The 17,787-nt window shown below is 42.3% G+C and overlaps 1 long non-coding RNA gene across 8 annotated transcripts; it reads right to left on the bottom strand.

The window, feature by feature from the left end:
• Positions 1-2,039: 2,039 nt before the first annotated feature.
• Positions 2,040-7,689, bottom strand: LOC123091702 (uncharacterized). 8 transcript variants are annotated; one of them, XR_006443424.1, is made up of 6 exons: positions 7,020-7,688; positions 6,814-6,918; positions 6,635-6,718; positions 6,303-6,503; positions 5,844-5,899; positions 2,040-5,451 (listed from the first exon to the last, which is right to left on the bottom strand). It is a non-coding gene; the product is annotated as an uncharacterized lncRNA (long non-coding RNA). The 8 variants fall into 8 exon arrangements; XR_006443421.1 differs by having other exon boundaries at positions 6,635-6,918; positions 7,020-7,689; XR_006443423.1 differs by having other exon boundaries at positions 6,303-6,718.
• Between the last annotated feature and the right edge of the window lie 10,098 nt (positions 7,690-17,787).

Here is a 17,787-nt window from a genome sequence, read left to right as displayed (position 1 = left end):
TAATTGTGTTGATGATCAGAGGATATAAATGTGTGTTCAAAATACAAGACATATAATCTTCGACCAAGTAAACCAACTAGTATCAACTACACGATGCAATCAACACTACTAGAAAACCCAGATACCAATCTGAGATTGGACACAAAGATTGAACACAAGAGATGAACTAGGGTTTGGAGATGAGATTGTGTTGATGAAGATGAGTCCTCCCCCGATGAGAGGAGCGTTGGTAATGACGATGGCTTCGATTTCCCCCTCCGGAGGGAAGTTTCCCTGGCGGAATCGCTCCGTCGGAGAGCAAAAGTGCCCCTACCCAAGTTCTGCCTTGAGAATGTGGCGACTAGTCTCCAAAGTCCTCTCTTGAATTGTTTTCCAGGGAAGATGGCTTCATATCAGAAAAGATCAGCATCGGTTGACCTCCATCGGCCCCACAAGCCTACCCGACGCGCCCCTAGGGGGGCGCCCCCGGGCTTGTGGGCCCTGGGTGGCTCCCCTCTGGTAATTTTCTCTACTTATTTTATATACTAGTTGACCCGTTGCGCCAAATGGCGCAGAGACCTGCTGAAGACATGTTGTCGATGAAAATAGTTTCATGCTGCAAGAACCTTCAACTAAATCATGCTATTTTTTAAACATGTTTATTACGTTGTTAAATAATAGTCTGGGAAAAGGGAAACTTTGCATGGTATGCATATGTTCAGTTTGAAAATATGGGCACTATGATGAGAGAGTAAAGTTGGCATGGTTGTATTTTTTTAGCAAGTTTGGAAACATGGTTATCATGATGAGAAATCTGGCCATGCATATTTTTCCTACAAAAAAAGAGGGGAAAAGATAAAAAACCTAAGAAAAAACATGTCTTTGTTGCGCATATACGGAGATATAGGGATCAGGAGGTATTAGGATAGCCCATATGTTATTTAGCCCAACCCACATAGAGCGATGCCCGTGGCCCGTAAAGACTTGAATATGAAGCGGCAGGGGGCGGAGCTAGCGAAGACTGTCTATCCCTTTCCTTTCTTTCTCAGTTTGTCAGCTGAGTAACAAAATGGCGCAGAGAGCAATCTGAACATATACACATATCCTAGGTGCGAAGAGTATCTTAACCACGGCTCTGGTTTTAGCTGAAACTTGCTTTTTTAGATATAGCAGTACATAAAAACACAATGAACATCTGAATAAGAATTTATTCTTCTGAAATTAATATGGCATGGGACAGAAAAAAATCCTATACGACCGGGTCATACAGACCCGATCGTGAGACCCACTCTAGCGCTCGCCAACTGCCCGTCCGAATCTTAATGCAACAGGCGTCTCCTTCCCCGCTTCCCTGTTTCACTCCTTATCTCCTCCAATGCCCCCAAAATCCAGCCACTGGTCATGCCATTCTCGCCACCGCCTGACGGCACGGCGGCGGCCGTGCGGCACGTCGTCCCTGATGTACCACCACGGGCTACCCATCCATCTGCTCCGTCACGCACAAAGTCAGCCATGGCGACGAACTGCACGACACCTCGGAGCTGGCACAACAGCTATCCATCGGGCATCCTGGTGACGCTGCGTAGTCGGCCATGGAAACAAACTCCAGCCCATCCATCACGCGATTGATCCCCTTTATTGTTGAGGGCATGGATGTGAAGATCAATGTGTGATGTATAGGTCCAGCAATAAGTTTTGTAACAGCCTGTGTGGTATCTTTCTCTACTACTTCTTTCAACCATCATGGATAGGTGAGGCCCTGAGGGTTTTCAGTAACAAAAATGTGAACTGTTGTGGTCCAGAACTGAACCATGTATATTGGCATAAGGGTATTGATCGGCCTCAAATCCTTTGTTGGCTGGGTGCCACTCTGTCGCTGCCATTTACTTGTTGGAACATAAAAATGACTATATCCTTTTGTTCTGTAACTATATGCTTGCTTTGTTACCTGACAATTGGCCAACATGTATTGTCAAACTTTTATGAATTTGTCTCTAACAAGCCTGGAATGTTCACGCCAAATTGTTGACAATATACCAGGGAAATTGCAAAGAAAATAGTGGACAACAACAAATGTCACAACTCATTTATCCCAAGAGTATACAGTAGGCCACATCTTACAGGGGAACAAAATTCAGAAGAAAAATAAACATGAACTGCTTTTTTTCAGTTTTTTACAGCACATACCAACAAATGTCACAACTCATTTTACAGCACACACCAACAAGATGATCCGAAATGACTGAATATGTTGCCAATACAACGGTGTCATTTAGAGCTCTTGAATGAATAAAAGGCCATCATTCTCACGCACTTTTACCTAGTACTCCCTCCGTCCAGAAAAACTTGTCTCAAGCTTATCTTTCAAATGGATGTATCTAGCACTAACTTGGTGCTAGATACATGTATTTGAGGGACAAGTTTTTTCAGACGGAGGGAGTAAGTCGAAAGCATATACAGAGTATGAAGAGGTGATACAGATTACACAACAAATAGTAGTTTTAAATATTTAGAAGGCCGTCCAGTTTTGCATAGTATGTAAATGGGATCAGTATGCTTTCACCTATGCAGAACTGGACGGCGTACTACTTATTTCAGAGTCAACGCATATTTCAATCTCTAAAAGAAACCTGACATGAATCATCTGCTACTCTAGAAATCAAATTTATCATGGCTAACCAACATGGAATGATGAATAACAAACCATCACTAATGTGTGGCATCTGAATTTCTGGCTATACTAACATGTAAATATTTGGCAGATATAGACAATAGTGCCAACCATAAAGTATTATTTGCAAAAGCAAGGAAGGTTTGGAAGAGACAGTCAAATGGTTGTAGCTAAATTTCATACCATATGTTTTGGAAGAGACAGTAGTATATTTGTCAGCAACCTCAGAAAAAGGCAGCTAGACACGCTTCCAAACATCTAAATCAGGGTTCAGACAACGGTGATTGGCATAATCACCAGAATGCTGAATGGGGGCTTAAACTGAGAAAAGTATGTACAGGATGTACGCAAGGTTTGGCCAAATATTGTGACAGTTTATAATAGAGAACATAACACAAATGACCATAGTCTGTAGAACACTAATAAACCACAATGTACTACAAAATAAATTTTCATAGTTCTCATCATAAATACGAGTGTAGACTAATGTTTGGTGCCAACAAATTCCAATTATTAATTAGGTGAAACAAACATAACCCTAAAAGGGACTGAGTGCTTGAAAGGATTAGATGAACTTTTAGGAGTTGTACAAACCTCAATCTTTTTGGACCCCAATATCACATCTAACTGAATCCGATCATGTCCAGCAATCAAGGTGTGATCACCTTCAACATAAACAACTTGTCGTTGTTCCCGAGTTACATATGCTCTAATGACCCTAAGATCCCCGATTCATCATTTCAAATATCAGATGTTCTGTCAACCGAGGTACAAATCACAAATAGATCAACTCACCAACCAATGAATACAATCTTCTCCAAGAAAATAAAAGTTTGTAGCAGCAAGGCTTAATTTAAATCTTTACCAATAAGGCAATACAAGTTATAGGCCAAACAGAGAATAAAAGGTTCGAAACAGAGAAGCAGAACTTGACATCCTTGACCTGAACATCATAAATCACAAAATCCGAAAAATACAATGTGTTTAAATTTGCTTTTAACCCAAAGTTTTTCTTCCCATGACTCTGAAGGAGGTCCACATGTTGTTATCTACACAAATAAAATTACTGGCCCAATTTAAAAGAGACCATCAGAAAATACCATGTTTATATCTTCCTATGTCATTACACTATTTGTGAAGAATAACAAGGTTAAATATTGTTTACAACCACAAATTTTGAGTGCTTACTGCTTAGAGCACGCACAAAATTTGGAGATTCATATTCCATAGATAACAAAAAGGTCACTCGATTAGCCTATAAGTACATGACACGTCACATTCTAAATGAAGTTTCTCAGCCGCTAGTGGTTAGATCATCAACTCGCCTCGACAACTCAAAAAGTAGTCTTTGTTGTAACAATCAAAAAACTTGCAGGGGAACATCTTTCCATATTGAAGCAACATCCTTGAAAGGCTTTAGTTATTAGCAGGATTTGAGTAAAGAATCCTGTTTTAATACAAGACAGTGCAAAAATGATAAAGGTAAACAAACATGAAGCATGGAAATTGATATTAACCAAAACATGGAGAATAAAGAACATTGTATTCCACCAACAGATACAAGGACGAAGCACTCGTAGGAAGGAGAAAACAAATAAATATTGAGCATTTGTTTGCCGGGCAAAAGATTGGAGGCAGCAACAGCCCAACAAAAAAACCATTAGTTTATTAATTATGGGTACATGGCTGAGAACATATGAATAATATCTCTCACCAAAAAAATATGTATTAGTCAGGTCCACCAACTGACCAAAAATGGGAGCATGTTGTTTCACTTACATATATTCATAGAAACATTTGTTTTGTGTGCTCAGTAGGCAAAAGATAAGCAACATACATGTCTCTTGAAGCTACAATGCCAACAATCTGTTATGAAATCAGCAACATATGAGATAAGGTTCCTGAAATTGATGATATAATATGGAACCATCTTGAGTAATAGGTAGCCAGCCACACCGTAACCAAAATTATTAGCAAGCAAAAGCCGCATTTCGATTTTGATGCAAGCAGACAAAATAAATATTACAGTTTAGACAAAGTAAATATGCTCCATGTACTACCTTGTAAACAAGAACATAATGCTTTCTGTGCATCCACATATACTCGCTAAAACACAAAGAGAACAGTGATTGTTCCTCTACTGTCTGTATGTGTCCACGTTCACTTATTAGAAAAATGGAGAACACTAATTGAACCTAAGAAACATGAGCAAAAAATGGATCTGGTAGAACATAACACCAACACTAACTCCTGATATGTCAAGAATCAAGAATCTCAAATAAATCCACAGGAGTGGAAATATAAATAAGCTTCAGGTACTACCCATGTAAACCAGAATGGAAACTACCATATAAATCTTCTGTGCATCAATATTTACTTGTTAAAAAAACAATGAACACTTCATGGGCATCCACGTATGCTCAGTAAAAAAATAGAACCTAAAAGAAGTCAAATGATACATCTTCTACAACATTAACACATGGGTGACAACATCAAGAAAACAATGATGGTGTGTAGAGGTGAAAGGCAGGCAAACACAAAATTCATCCCAGAATGAATAAGTCAAATGGAAGTAAATAAATCCAGATATCTCGATTCAATAACTACATCAAGTATTACTATAGGACAATATATGCCAAGAACGACTCACAAACACTTGCCGGTGAAATTCCTATTGCTTTAATCAGTATTGAATTGTGACTGAATTTGGTGCGAATTCAAAGACAACGTTATGAAGAATCCATTTCAGGCAGCATACGGAAAGTGTTTTCCAAAGCAAAAAATCGTCAATAAACATTGCCCTGAAGAAAGCAACATGAAAAGGTCAGTCCTTATATATGCTCTTCTTCCAATCTATTTCACATTGTTCGGTAAAGATTAAATTTTATATCAGAAAATCAAAACCAGAGAGGCTCTTGATGCCATCGCAGGACCTCTGAATTCCGATAACCATACACCCATATGTTTACTTTATAACAAAACAAAGTGTGCAAGCCATTTACATGAATATCGGTAACAGAATACATCCAAACAACTTGTTCCATCTTGAATAAAAAAAGTGTCTACCAAATGTTTGCGCAACCAGACCATTTTTCTAATACATTTAGACAATATATGCATAACTCATATTTACATTAGCACAAATCATAACATCAAAATGAACCGTGTTCACATGAGAGAGAGAGAGAGTCACCTTGTTCTTCACTAAATTCTTCTAATGGATTCTTCTGTTCCTCTCCTCTCTCAGATCTGAGAAATTGTGGCATTTAGATAAATTGGATATCAGGGAATCAAAACCGAGAAAGGATGCAGAATAGGTAACAACAATAAGGCGAAGGTGTCGCAGTTGTGCGAGACGCCGAGATTCTATCTGTTTGTTCATATTTAAGAATCAGTTTTTTATCTGTCTCACTTCATGAACTAATAACTGGATATACACTCTAAATGCAATACTTTTTTGTTTGTGTGAATGACTTAGTTAATATTCATTCATCATTCTATACAATTTTGTTGCAACTGAAATATATGTATTTCTAACTATCGGAATGCTTAGACTTTCCTGTCAACATATATATATCACCAAACAACAAGTTAGATGCTTGTAGAAAACACACACGAATCACAAGATATCTTGTAACACAGTATAGAATACCTTATGGTTCCGGGCAATACTGACCCTCTTCTTAATAACCCCAAGAGATTAGATATTTATTTAGGAATAAATGAAGAACAAGCAGGTTCACCTCTTCCCCTTCCTCCTCTGGAAGCAAACTGGGGATGCATTGCTCCATGCAGGGTTCAGCAAGGAAGTCTACAACTAATCTCAGCATGATAGATCCATCCCATACAATGCCTGAAATCAGCAAACACCAGGATGGTGATTAGAACTCTGAATTTACACACAGATTAAGGAGAAACACACACAAAGCTTCGATACAAAGTTCAGTTAGGGTCCTCTCTGAGGAAAAGGTAGCCCCTCCTTACCGTCATCCTTCTAGAAAGTGCATAAACTGGGACTTATAATTAAGAAATTGCCACACATCAGTAAGCACGCACACATCACACATGCTGCAAGTAAGGCATAACCGCGAGAGCAGAGACGATATGTCACGGTGGTGACCTGCACACCTCATGTGGAGCATGGAGAGGAGGGAGAGGCCTACCTGGCTGGTGTCGCTCTTCCAGGGCTTGTAATGCAATTGAAGGATGTCTATAAATTGTACGTTCAAATTCATATGGGCATTACTAACTAATCTTCCTCCATATGTCTGCAAGTATCCGTGCAGAAAAAAAGCATCTCCAAGTTACACAGATCTGATTCAAGCTCCACACAAATGCTAAACAAAATAAAATCAGGAGGAAACTTCACCTGGCGCTTGACTTGATCTGGACATGGTGGCACCATTTCTGGAGAGAAGCACTTGGGGACGTCAGTGACAACGCAGGACAGCGGCGGTGCAGGGAGAGGAGAGGCCAGCGCCGCTGCTCCTCTCATTCCTTTTCTCCTGCAGGGACGGATCCATGGGGTCGCTCTGCCTGGAGGTTCCCGCCGCCGCCGGAGAACCTCGCCTCTGTGCCCGCACGCCATCCATCGAGATGGGTGAGATGCGGGAGGAGGGGTGCAATCGACGTGGGAGGATGGAGGAAGCGAGCCTGGAGGCGGCTTGGGGACCGGAGCGCTGCAGCTAATTCGACCCGCATGCGCCGACTGGATCTCCGGCCTCGCTGCTCCCCCACGTCCGGAGGAGCTCGTTGTCACCTCGCATCGATCGATCCACCGTTGGGGCGCCCGGATCTCCTCTTCCTCATCCAGATCCTGGTCTGCTGCTTCACACCATGGACGGGCGTGCCTCCTGAAGAGGCCATGGCGGCAGCGGGGACGCGGTATGGCAGGTGGAGAGGAGGCGGCCGACGCGTTTGGGGAGGAAGGGAGGGAGAGGGGAGGCGGCTGCGTCGATTTGGGAGCACTGGAAAGGGTAGGGTTTGTGCGGGGCGGTGACCAACGGGTGTTGCTCTCGCACGATCTCCCGCAATCAGCGCGATGTGCACGCGGCGTGCAGGGACACGGTGTGCACGCACCACGAAACGGTTGACCCAGCCAACCAGCACATCGTATGAGCCCACACATCATTGGCCAGTGCGAGGTTACCACGCGGTGAAAACGAGCAGCGCAACCATCCAACGTTCCAGATCACGCAGAAGACTATTTTGACCACCATCCAACGGCCAACGAAGGCTGAAATCGGGGGAGCATCCTGGAGGTGAGTTGGCTAGCCTCTTTTTTGTTTTAAATTCCAAAATAAATATCCTTATATTTTCTTGCCATTTTGAGCTGTGGAGAATTGCTATCTCTGTGGTAGCTTTTTCATGTCAGATTTCTAGCTGCCGGCAACCCCTCCTCTTTTGGTGCATCTTGCATTAAAGTGCATTAGAATAGCATCATAGTATGGGATATAACTTTAAACTTTATAAATAACAATAGGAAAACATGATGTAAAATGGGCGTATCAATGATTGATGTTGCAAGTACATTTGGTTGTCTTGAACAGATATCAAGACGGTGTTGATCTCAGAACACACCCATCGAAAGATGAACAAGAAGTAATATGGAGATATGATTGGTTGTTGACCTACAAGTCTCGTTACTACTCATCAATGATGTCACATCAATGGGTAGTAAGTGAGTTGTGGATCTTGAATCACTAGATATCAATTAGGTGAGATATTGATTTTAGTGGGAGCACATTCTAGTTAAACCATCAATAAGAGTTGCATTAATTTTGAACAAAGTCTAATTATTTGCATTATAGTTGTGGAATAATGGCTTGCATTTTCACGTTACTTGTTGATTGAATTTTGGTTAGTTGTGTATAATTATCTGGTTAAACCTTTACAGATTGGTACCATAAAGTGGGGATTGTCATCAAAGAACTGTTGAGAAGGACTATGTCCTATTGCATACTCTCGGTGATGTCCCACGGATAACATGAATGATGAGATTCACACATCTTGATCCAAGAGCTAGAATTCCATCACATTTCAGTACATGATGCTTGTCTCCATGAAACCCAAACTTCAAAATGTTTGGGATAGTTATGTACTATTCTTGGAGCTGAAAAGGTTGTTTTTAGAAACAAACAAAGGCTAAAGGATATGTGTTATCTAAAGCAATGTTTGATTGCAAGTATACACTGGTGCAGAGACGTGCTATACAAACGATTTTAACCTCTTTTCCACGATGGAGTTTTAAATTGTCGCCTTGCATGTGCATGCAATAGGGGGGGTCCTTCCCACACGACCCATAAACCGTCAAGGATAGGTCATGTGGTCACACACGCGTGGAAAAATGAGCTCGTGTGCGATGGGAGAGGCGTCAGAGACAATTAAACAGGCCCAATTGTTTCCATTCGTATGTACATCCCACACAGTGAATCCCAGAAAAAGGTTTTCGTTCGTATGTATATCACACACAATTTTTGATGTGCAAACCTTTGTGCAAGGTGGCCTAATGCAAACTGTTCTCTGGCCGAAGTCGTGTGTGATTCTTCATTGATCCAACACACCTACTTTCTAGAAACCATGTGGGTTTTTTGAGTTCATCACCCACAGTGTGTCTGAGAAACCATCTGCAATAGAAAACCCAAATAGGCAGGCTAATTGGTCCATTATTGATAATCCATTTAGTAATCAAATTGACATTTCTTATAAAACACACTATATATTTCATATCCGTATTACAGCAACTAGGATTTCATAATTGAATTACATCAGATAGCTTCAACACTCAGTTACACCATATAGGCATATAGCTAGCTACGTCATTACACGACAGCACCAAGTTTCACATGCAACTTGAGAACCTTTGGTAAGTAGTATCATACATGGTAAATAGATAGATGAATCTCATCTGGGAAACTGCAAAAGAGACAGGCAAATATTGAGCCGTCAGTGATGTTGAATGTCCTTGCAACTTTAGGCCAGTGGCTATGGATAATTGCCCGCCCAACCTTCGTCCACTTGAGGAAGACTTCAATATTATACCGTGGGTGTTGAATGAATACCTTCCTCGCCTCTTAACCATGCAGGTGGTTTGAAAGGTAATCATTGGTGAACTGCTTTGGAAATGACTGAAAATAAAGATATGCATAAATAGTTGTTCTAAATTTTGAAATGGCACAAGGGAAAAAAAACAAGGTAAAAGAGTTAGTAGTATCCTATAGTTGACTGATGTCTTCTTCATTGTTCAAACAAAGATCTTGCTGTTATTCGTCACAAGTTTCTTTATTCTAACAATCTTTCCAAGTTTCTTGACTTGACTGATATTCATGGACATCTCATTTTCCCATATGCAAAATGGGTCGAACAGTGGGTCTAAACCTCTAAAAGCAGGACCTACATGTGCAAGACCAAATTGTTAAAAACCTAAATATTAGAATGATTCTTATAATTGCACAATAATGTGCTATTAGCCAAAGGACCATGCATGTGCAAACCTCGATGGTAAACCTCATTGCCTCCCATTGTTTCCCTGCGACACATATAAGGCAAATCTTGATCAGGTTATCTGAGAGTTGGCATACTATCAGTAGAATATGTTAATGAAAAATAGAAAAATTGTAGATCCAACAGATTAACTCGACCTAGACCAACCTCATGCCAATGGCTATGAGGCAAATCACAAAGCAACCAAGCTGCTACACACCAATGACGAAGACCTCTATAACACTACCAAGACCCAAGGATAACACAAACCTTGCTAAACAACTTGGAAATAGAGCAATTGTATATGTTTCTCGTGTATTTAGTACATCCAAACTCGATTCATTTCTCACATGTATAACAATACAAAACTGTACCCACAAAAAATGAACATCAGATTGCAGAATTGAACCAACCAATTAACTGGACAGTGGAACAAATGAACCAAACAATTAACTGAGCACCACATTGTAGAATAGAACATATACTAGAAGATAAGACAGTTACCAAATCAAGAATGCTTGATGACTACAAGAAATGTAGCAATTGTTGGACCAAACTATTAACTAAACATTACATTTCAGAAGATCAGATTGGATATTAACATTATAGAGGACAATTCACTAGAAGGCACTTGCGCTAGCCTTGAGAAAATACCATGAACTGTATTTTGAAGTAGCCAACCGCGTCGCGACATCGATAGTGGCCTCGAAGGCAAGGTGCTCCTCCAAGATCTGGCGATCGACACGCATGGCAGCCATCGCGACCTCATCCGCGCGTGCGACCGCGATTTGCTTCTCCCTGCCAGATGCTCCTGAGCTCCTCGCTATACTTCATGCAAAAATGGCTATGGGCGGCGCTTATTTGGAGGACGGGGCAATCATTTGGGCAGAAGGTGTCGCATTGTCCGTCGGGGCATGTGTGATGGAGAAGGAGGAGGAGGATGGGGTGTGGATTACCTGACTATATGGATGAGGTCGTGCAGCAAGAAGAAGGGTCGCTGGCGAGGAGGAGGCGCTATAAGTAAGCAGTGACGGTTTGAACTTGGAAAGGAAGGAGGAACAATGGAAATGTGGCTTTTGGTCGGGGGGAGGGGGCAGGGAGCTAGATATTTCTGCGGTTGCCGAAAATCTTTGCTCGGTGACACAAGAAACTGGCGTGAAGTGTGGTTGAAGTGTGGGTAGTGGACTATAGACGATGAAGATTTCGGCATAAGCCATACAAGAGGGTGTGCCAAGATATTTTATATCACATCGCACACGATTCTTGCTAGTAAACTGTTTATGGTGCACCTAATTTTTCATTCTAATTTGAAAGACAAAATGGTGTTACGGAGGGAAAGGATGGTGTTTGAATTGCTAGAACATTTATCTTCAGTGAACATGCAACTATATGAGTGTCGTGTTAAAATTTGGAATTATTCAGGGTTCGTTTGGCCTTTTCTACACATTAATTGAGTTTCTAGGATTTAATATGCATAATTCGAATTTGAACTACAAGCACATGCTCCGGTGCACCGAAATGAGTTGAAAAATCATGTATGTGTCCTTCGGTGAATGTTTAGTTCCCATGCAAGAAATGTGAATGAATTTCAAACACCTCGGCATCATGGCTCGACCGGAAACATTGAGATACTTGGTTTTTAAATTCCTGTAAATCCAAAAATTGCCTAAATATCATGAAACTTGGCATGATATCATTCAATTGCACTAATATGTTGTGGTAAAAAGTTTATCCTATTTGGGACAAGTTTTGGTATAAGCTTCTTACAAAACGGAGCTTCTCTCAAGAAGCCTCATGGTTCCAAGAGGGGATGTGTCACCTTTGTGTGCAAAAGGACATACACCGCCTCTTCCCCGTGAGTCATGGACTTAGCACTACAGTAGAATAGAATATGTTGGTAGGGTATAAGGGAAGTCAAAAAGGAAGAAAATCTCGTATCAACTTGCTGGATCGATGGGCAATGGAGAGGCCTATCAATCGATATCGATGCGAGGAGTAGGGATTGCCATGCAACAGATGCACTAGAGCTATAAGTGTATGAAAGCTCAATACTGAAACTAAGTGGGTGTGCATCCAACTTGCCTTCTCATGAAGACCTCGAGCATTTGAGAAAGCCCGTCATCAGAATATACAAGTCAAGTTCTGTAATGAAAAAATCCCACTAGTATATGAAAGTGATAAATCAGGAGACTCTCTCTATGAAGAACATGGTGTCACTTTGAAGCATAGGTGTGGTAAAAGGATAGTAGCATTGTCCCTTCTCTCTTTTTCTGTTATTTTTTTAGAACAATATCATGAACCTCATCCCCACATTTTGGAGGACTCATCAGTCTCCATCATTCTTTACCTCATTGGGACAATGCTCTAATAATGATGATCTTCACACTTTTATTTACTTACAACACGATAAATTGAAATAAGATGACTCTATATGAATGCCTCTACTAGTGTACCAAGATGTGCAATGATCTAGTATAACACATATAACAATGATGAACGGTGGCTTTGCCAAAAATATCATTTCAGCTCTATATGATCATGCAAATCAATATGATGATGAACACAAATGTGATAAGACGGAATGGTGGAAGTTGCATGGCAGTATATCTCGTAGTGGCTATGGAAATGCCATGATAGGTAGGTATGGTGGTAGTTTTTTAGGAAGATATAGGGGGGCTTATGTGGGACAGAGAGTATCATATCACGGGATTTGGATGCACTTGCGAAGTTTGCACTGACTCTCAAGGTGAGAAAGGGCAATGCACGGTACCGAAGAGGCTAGCAATATGTGGATAGGTGGGAGTGCCGTATTAGTCCATTAGATCATCGATGGCATGTGTTGCCGCAACCGTCTATTTGTACAACAAGGTGATAGAATTTTTATAAATATATTACACATGAATAGTGAAAGTTGTATTTATACAAAAGAACTCATGTATGAGTTGTGAATTGAGGGGAATATCACACACACTAAAAGATTTCACACATACAAATTAACTTGATACAACAGTTTGCACAACAATCTTTGAATGAACCAAATATAAAATCGAATGCAACATGTATATGCTCTTCAATGATGAATTTAATCATATGGCCCACTTCACTATTGGCAACTTATCAAAGTGCAAACTAAAGTTAGTGATACTGGAAAAGATGTGTTAGTACTCTTTCATAGGAACAGAAACATCTGAAAGGGAGTAACAATTAAGGGGGTATACTTTCTAATTTCACCAAAACACATATTATTCATCAATAATATATGGCCACATGAATTAAATGTCGCGCACCAGTGCTCTTCTATGTGACCAAAAAAATCATGCAAATTGGTGATAACAATCCCACCATGTCCTTAAAGTGAAGTAGATTACACATGAATTTGGATCGGATCCATCACAAACTTGAAGCAATCTACGGTCATCTTCATGCAAGCATTTGCAACACAGACTGCAACTCTTTGAACTTTCCTAAAAACGCATCCAATTAACAAATTCGGTAAATTCTCAACACAAAAATTGAGGGAAGTCAATGGACAACAACATTGTGATATCTATACCTACTTGCAAGCATTGTGTGAGCTGCCTCTACAATACCTCATATAACAAAACATGTTCATGTAAAGCATGTAAGATCAATGTGATTGTTTACGTTCCCAGTTATTACATCATGGTACTTGGTTCTAGCAAGCGGAGATCGGAGTACAAGAAGCAAGCCATGGCGGACAATGGCGTCAATAGCAAGTTGCATGGCGCTGAAGAATTAAGTGATGGCACATACAAAGAGCAACATCTCATCGGGGCAAGCCACAATGCCATCACCACTATCAACCAGCCATACAAGCACATGTGCCGTAGTTCCAATAGGAAGTAGCTCCATACACCCCCATGCATAGAAAGACCACTACACAAAGGTCCTCCAATGACGTGCAGCAGTGTGTCTCCCCCTAGGCACAACCTCAATGGATGGAAGAAAACGGGTCTAGCAATGTTTTTCAAACAAGCGTAGAAGCTAAAGCACGAGCAATAGTCTAGACAGAGTGATTTGGGGGAATAAATAAAAGAGTAATCAGATTGTTAAATGAAGGATGTTTCTGAAACAAGTTAATTCAAGCTGCTCATTGAAACAAATCTCTAGATAAGTTGTGGTTCAATTTTTGTAGCAAGAACATAAGAAATAAAAGTATTAACTCAAGAATCCATACAGTATAAAGCAACTAATATTTTTCAAAAGAACAAAGAAACTCTCATGTTGTATGGATATTCTTCTATACACTGATCCCATAACACGAAACTAATGCTAATCTAGTAAATCATAGAGTTTCGACCTTTGGTTAACTTCAGACAGCCGGAATTGTGCTGGTTAGAAACAAAACATATTCGAAGGCATAGGAAAGTTCAAATGGGGTAAAATATATAAACAAAAAAATATAGATGACTACATACTTCCACATTACGACAACTTGAAAATATTTGTCTTATGAGTTCAGGCTCCATTCAAGAAACGAGAAAATAGTTTGACATCAAAATTAATGCATCTCTTGCTCCATGACACTGATGTGATTATGAGTCCAAATCGCAATAACAAGTATCCAGATTGCTCTCCTATGGAATGTCTTTGTAGAGTAGAAATTTAAACATATAATGAGGCTGGCCAACTTGCCTCTAGAGGGCTCCCTCGTGCGAAACCCCTTTTGGCCGTCTGATCTGGACTTCGGCGCATTTGGATTGTTGGATATTCCCCTCATGGTTAAATCTTTTTCACCGCACGGTTGTTTTTCGTGTCCAATGACGGCTGGGCTCATCTCGAGCTCGCATTGGCTGGTCAGACCCGCGCATGTGCGGGAGGTTTTTGCCCAATCCGCTCCTCCCGTGCTGCATCGTCCTCCTTGCCCAATCCCCTCGTCCCGCACCACCTGAACCCTAGCCCCCTTTCCCCGATCCCCACAGCAGCCGCCTCCTCTCCTCGCCTCCATGCTGCCGGCCTTGTTGAGGGAGTCCTGGATTAGGGGGTATCCGGACAGCCGGACTGTATACTTTGGCCGGACTGTTGGACCATGAAGATACAAGACTCAAGACTTCGTCCCGTGTCCGGATGGGACTCTTATTTGCGTGGAAGACAAGCTTGGTGATCCGGATATTATATTTTCTTTGTAACCGACTCCATGTAAACCCTAGACCTCCCCGGTGTCTATATAAACCAGAGGGTTTAGTCCTTAGAGACAGAATCATAATCATCATAGGCTAGCTCCCAGGGTTTAGCCTCTAAGATCTCGTGGTAGATCAACTCTTGTAACACTCATATCATCAATATCAAACAAGCAGGAAGTAGGGTTTTACCTCCATCAAGGGGGCCCGAACCTGGGTAAAACATCGTGTCCCTTGCCTCCTGTTACCATTGGCCTTAGACGCATAGATCGGGACCCCCTACCCGAGATCCGCCGGTTTTGACACTGACATTGGTGCTTTCATTGAGAGTTCCTCTCTGTCGTCGCTGCAAGGCTCGATGGCCCTCATTGTCAAGGACAACATCACCTCCAGGGGAGCGCTGGCTGTAGGCCAAACTCTCCGACTAGGCGGCTTCGTCATGATTGCCCAATCGGCTGCCGCGCCGACGATGACCTCTCGGGTCATCACGAATGGCCTCCACGTCAATTCGGAACTCGCCGAACAGATGGATCCAAGCGAGCTCTCCTCCCTCAACGAACTCTTGGATCGCATTGCCGCTTTGGGAGTCGCCACAGACTATGACCGGATTGGGCTTAAACCCGACCAAAGGGATATTAAATCCCCATCGGTCACCCACGAGATAGCGGTAGTGGAGGAGTCACATGTGGATTATCCCTCTATTTTGAGGACGAATTATGTCCGGATTACCGAGCACTCTGAGCCGGATACCCGCTCACGGGAGGACATGACCCAAACCCCGGACTTAGAATCGGGTATCGGGCCGGAAAAATCAGGCAGCACCCCGGATCCCGAGCTATCAAGCCCGGAAGCTCCTCTGCCCCTAGGCGTTAGATCAGATCAGAATCCAGATTCAGCTACACCCACCCACCCGGACTTCAACTGTCTCTCCCATATCGCAAGAGCCCCAAGAGACAGTACATTGCTACTGGGCCAGATTCCTCCTTGTGCTAAACAAGGTCAAGGACTATCGTGAGGAAGACGCAATCTCACTTTTCTGCAAAAACTGCATGAACAAAGGGATCCTTAATGCTATAAGTTGTTGTGACATAATACACCTTGCTGACTTAGCAGCCATAGTAGAGAAGTACTGTGCGATGGAAAGCGCCTGGAAAACCCAAACAGAATTTTGGGATGGTCCAGCTCTCACTAAAACCATTGTCCGAGCTAAACGGGCAAACTCTCGTAAGTTAGCCGATCCAATCCCCAAGAAACCAAAGCCCACCCCAGGGCGTGGAACCGTATTGGAAGAATGGCTCAATGGGCCATGTAAACTCCACAGCACGCCGGATACTACCCCAACGCATAGCCTTAGAGCATGTTGGATACTCCGGCAGGTAGCAAAAAGTGGCGAGGACCTCCTTGTAAGCCATAAAGCAGAACAACATCCTGCCAAAGAAAACAATGCGGTACTGACAGTCTTTGAGACTTTCGCCTCAAACAATAGGCGCAAGTGAGCTCATCGAAATTTTGCTGAAATCTGCCACGTGGCAAAAATAAATCCGTGGAACGACACTGCTATAACTTTTAGTGCCAGTGATGAACCTCAATTCCAGACAGTCCGGGCACCAGCCGCTTTGGTCCTTAGCCCAATCGTGGACGGCTTTTGGCTCACTAAAGTACTCATGGACGGCGGAAGCGGATTAAACTTGATCTACGAAGAAACACTCAACAAGATGGAAATTGATAAAAGCCGCATTGAGCAAAGCGGCACAATCTTCAGGGGAATCATCCCTAGTCGGGAAGCACGGTGTGCGGGTAAAATCACACTCGATGTGGTATTCGACACTCCGGAGAATTACAGGTCCGAAGAAATCACATTCCAAGTGGCTCCTTTCAGCAGCGGATACCACACCCTTTTAGGGCGGGACGCGTTCACAAGCTTTCAAGCTATACCCCATTACGGGTACATGAACCTTAAAATGCCCGGACCCAATGGAATCATCACTCTAGACAGTGATCCGGACGTCGCACTTTGCGCCGAAAATAAAACCGCAACACTAGCCCTGGAAGAATTATCTGAAGCTCTAGCAGCCGAAGAACTAACAACGCTGTGCGCTACCATGGACAAGGACAACATGATACTCGACAAGCGACCCAAGTCCACCTCATTTAAACCTGCAGACGAGATAGTCAAATTCCAGGTCCATCCAACGGACCCCAGGAAGACAGCTTCCATCGGGACACAGTTGAGCCCCACAATAGACGCTGCACTACGAGACTTCCTACGCGAGAATTGGGACATTTTCGCCTGGCACCCTTCAGACATGCCGGGCATCCCACGCAAACTGGATGAACACAACCTCAATATACTGAAAGGATACAAGCCTGTCAGACAGACTCTTAGGCGCTTCTCAGAGCCCAAACAGCAAGCCATGGGAGAAGAGCTAGCCAAGCTACTTGAGGCCGGATTCATCAGAGATATCAAGCATCCGGATTGGCTGGCAAATCTGGTAATGGTACCGAAGAAGGACA

This window comes from Triticum aestivum, chromosome 4B (genome assembly GCF_018294505.1).
Source record: "Triticum aestivum cultivar Chinese Spring chromosome 4B, IWGSC CS RefSeq v2.1, whole genome shotgun sequence".
NCBI lineage: Eukaryota > Viridiplantae > Streptophyta > Magnoliopsida > Poales > Poaceae > Triticum > Triticum aestivum.
This window is presented reverse-complemented; position numbering and strand designations above follow the sequence as displayed.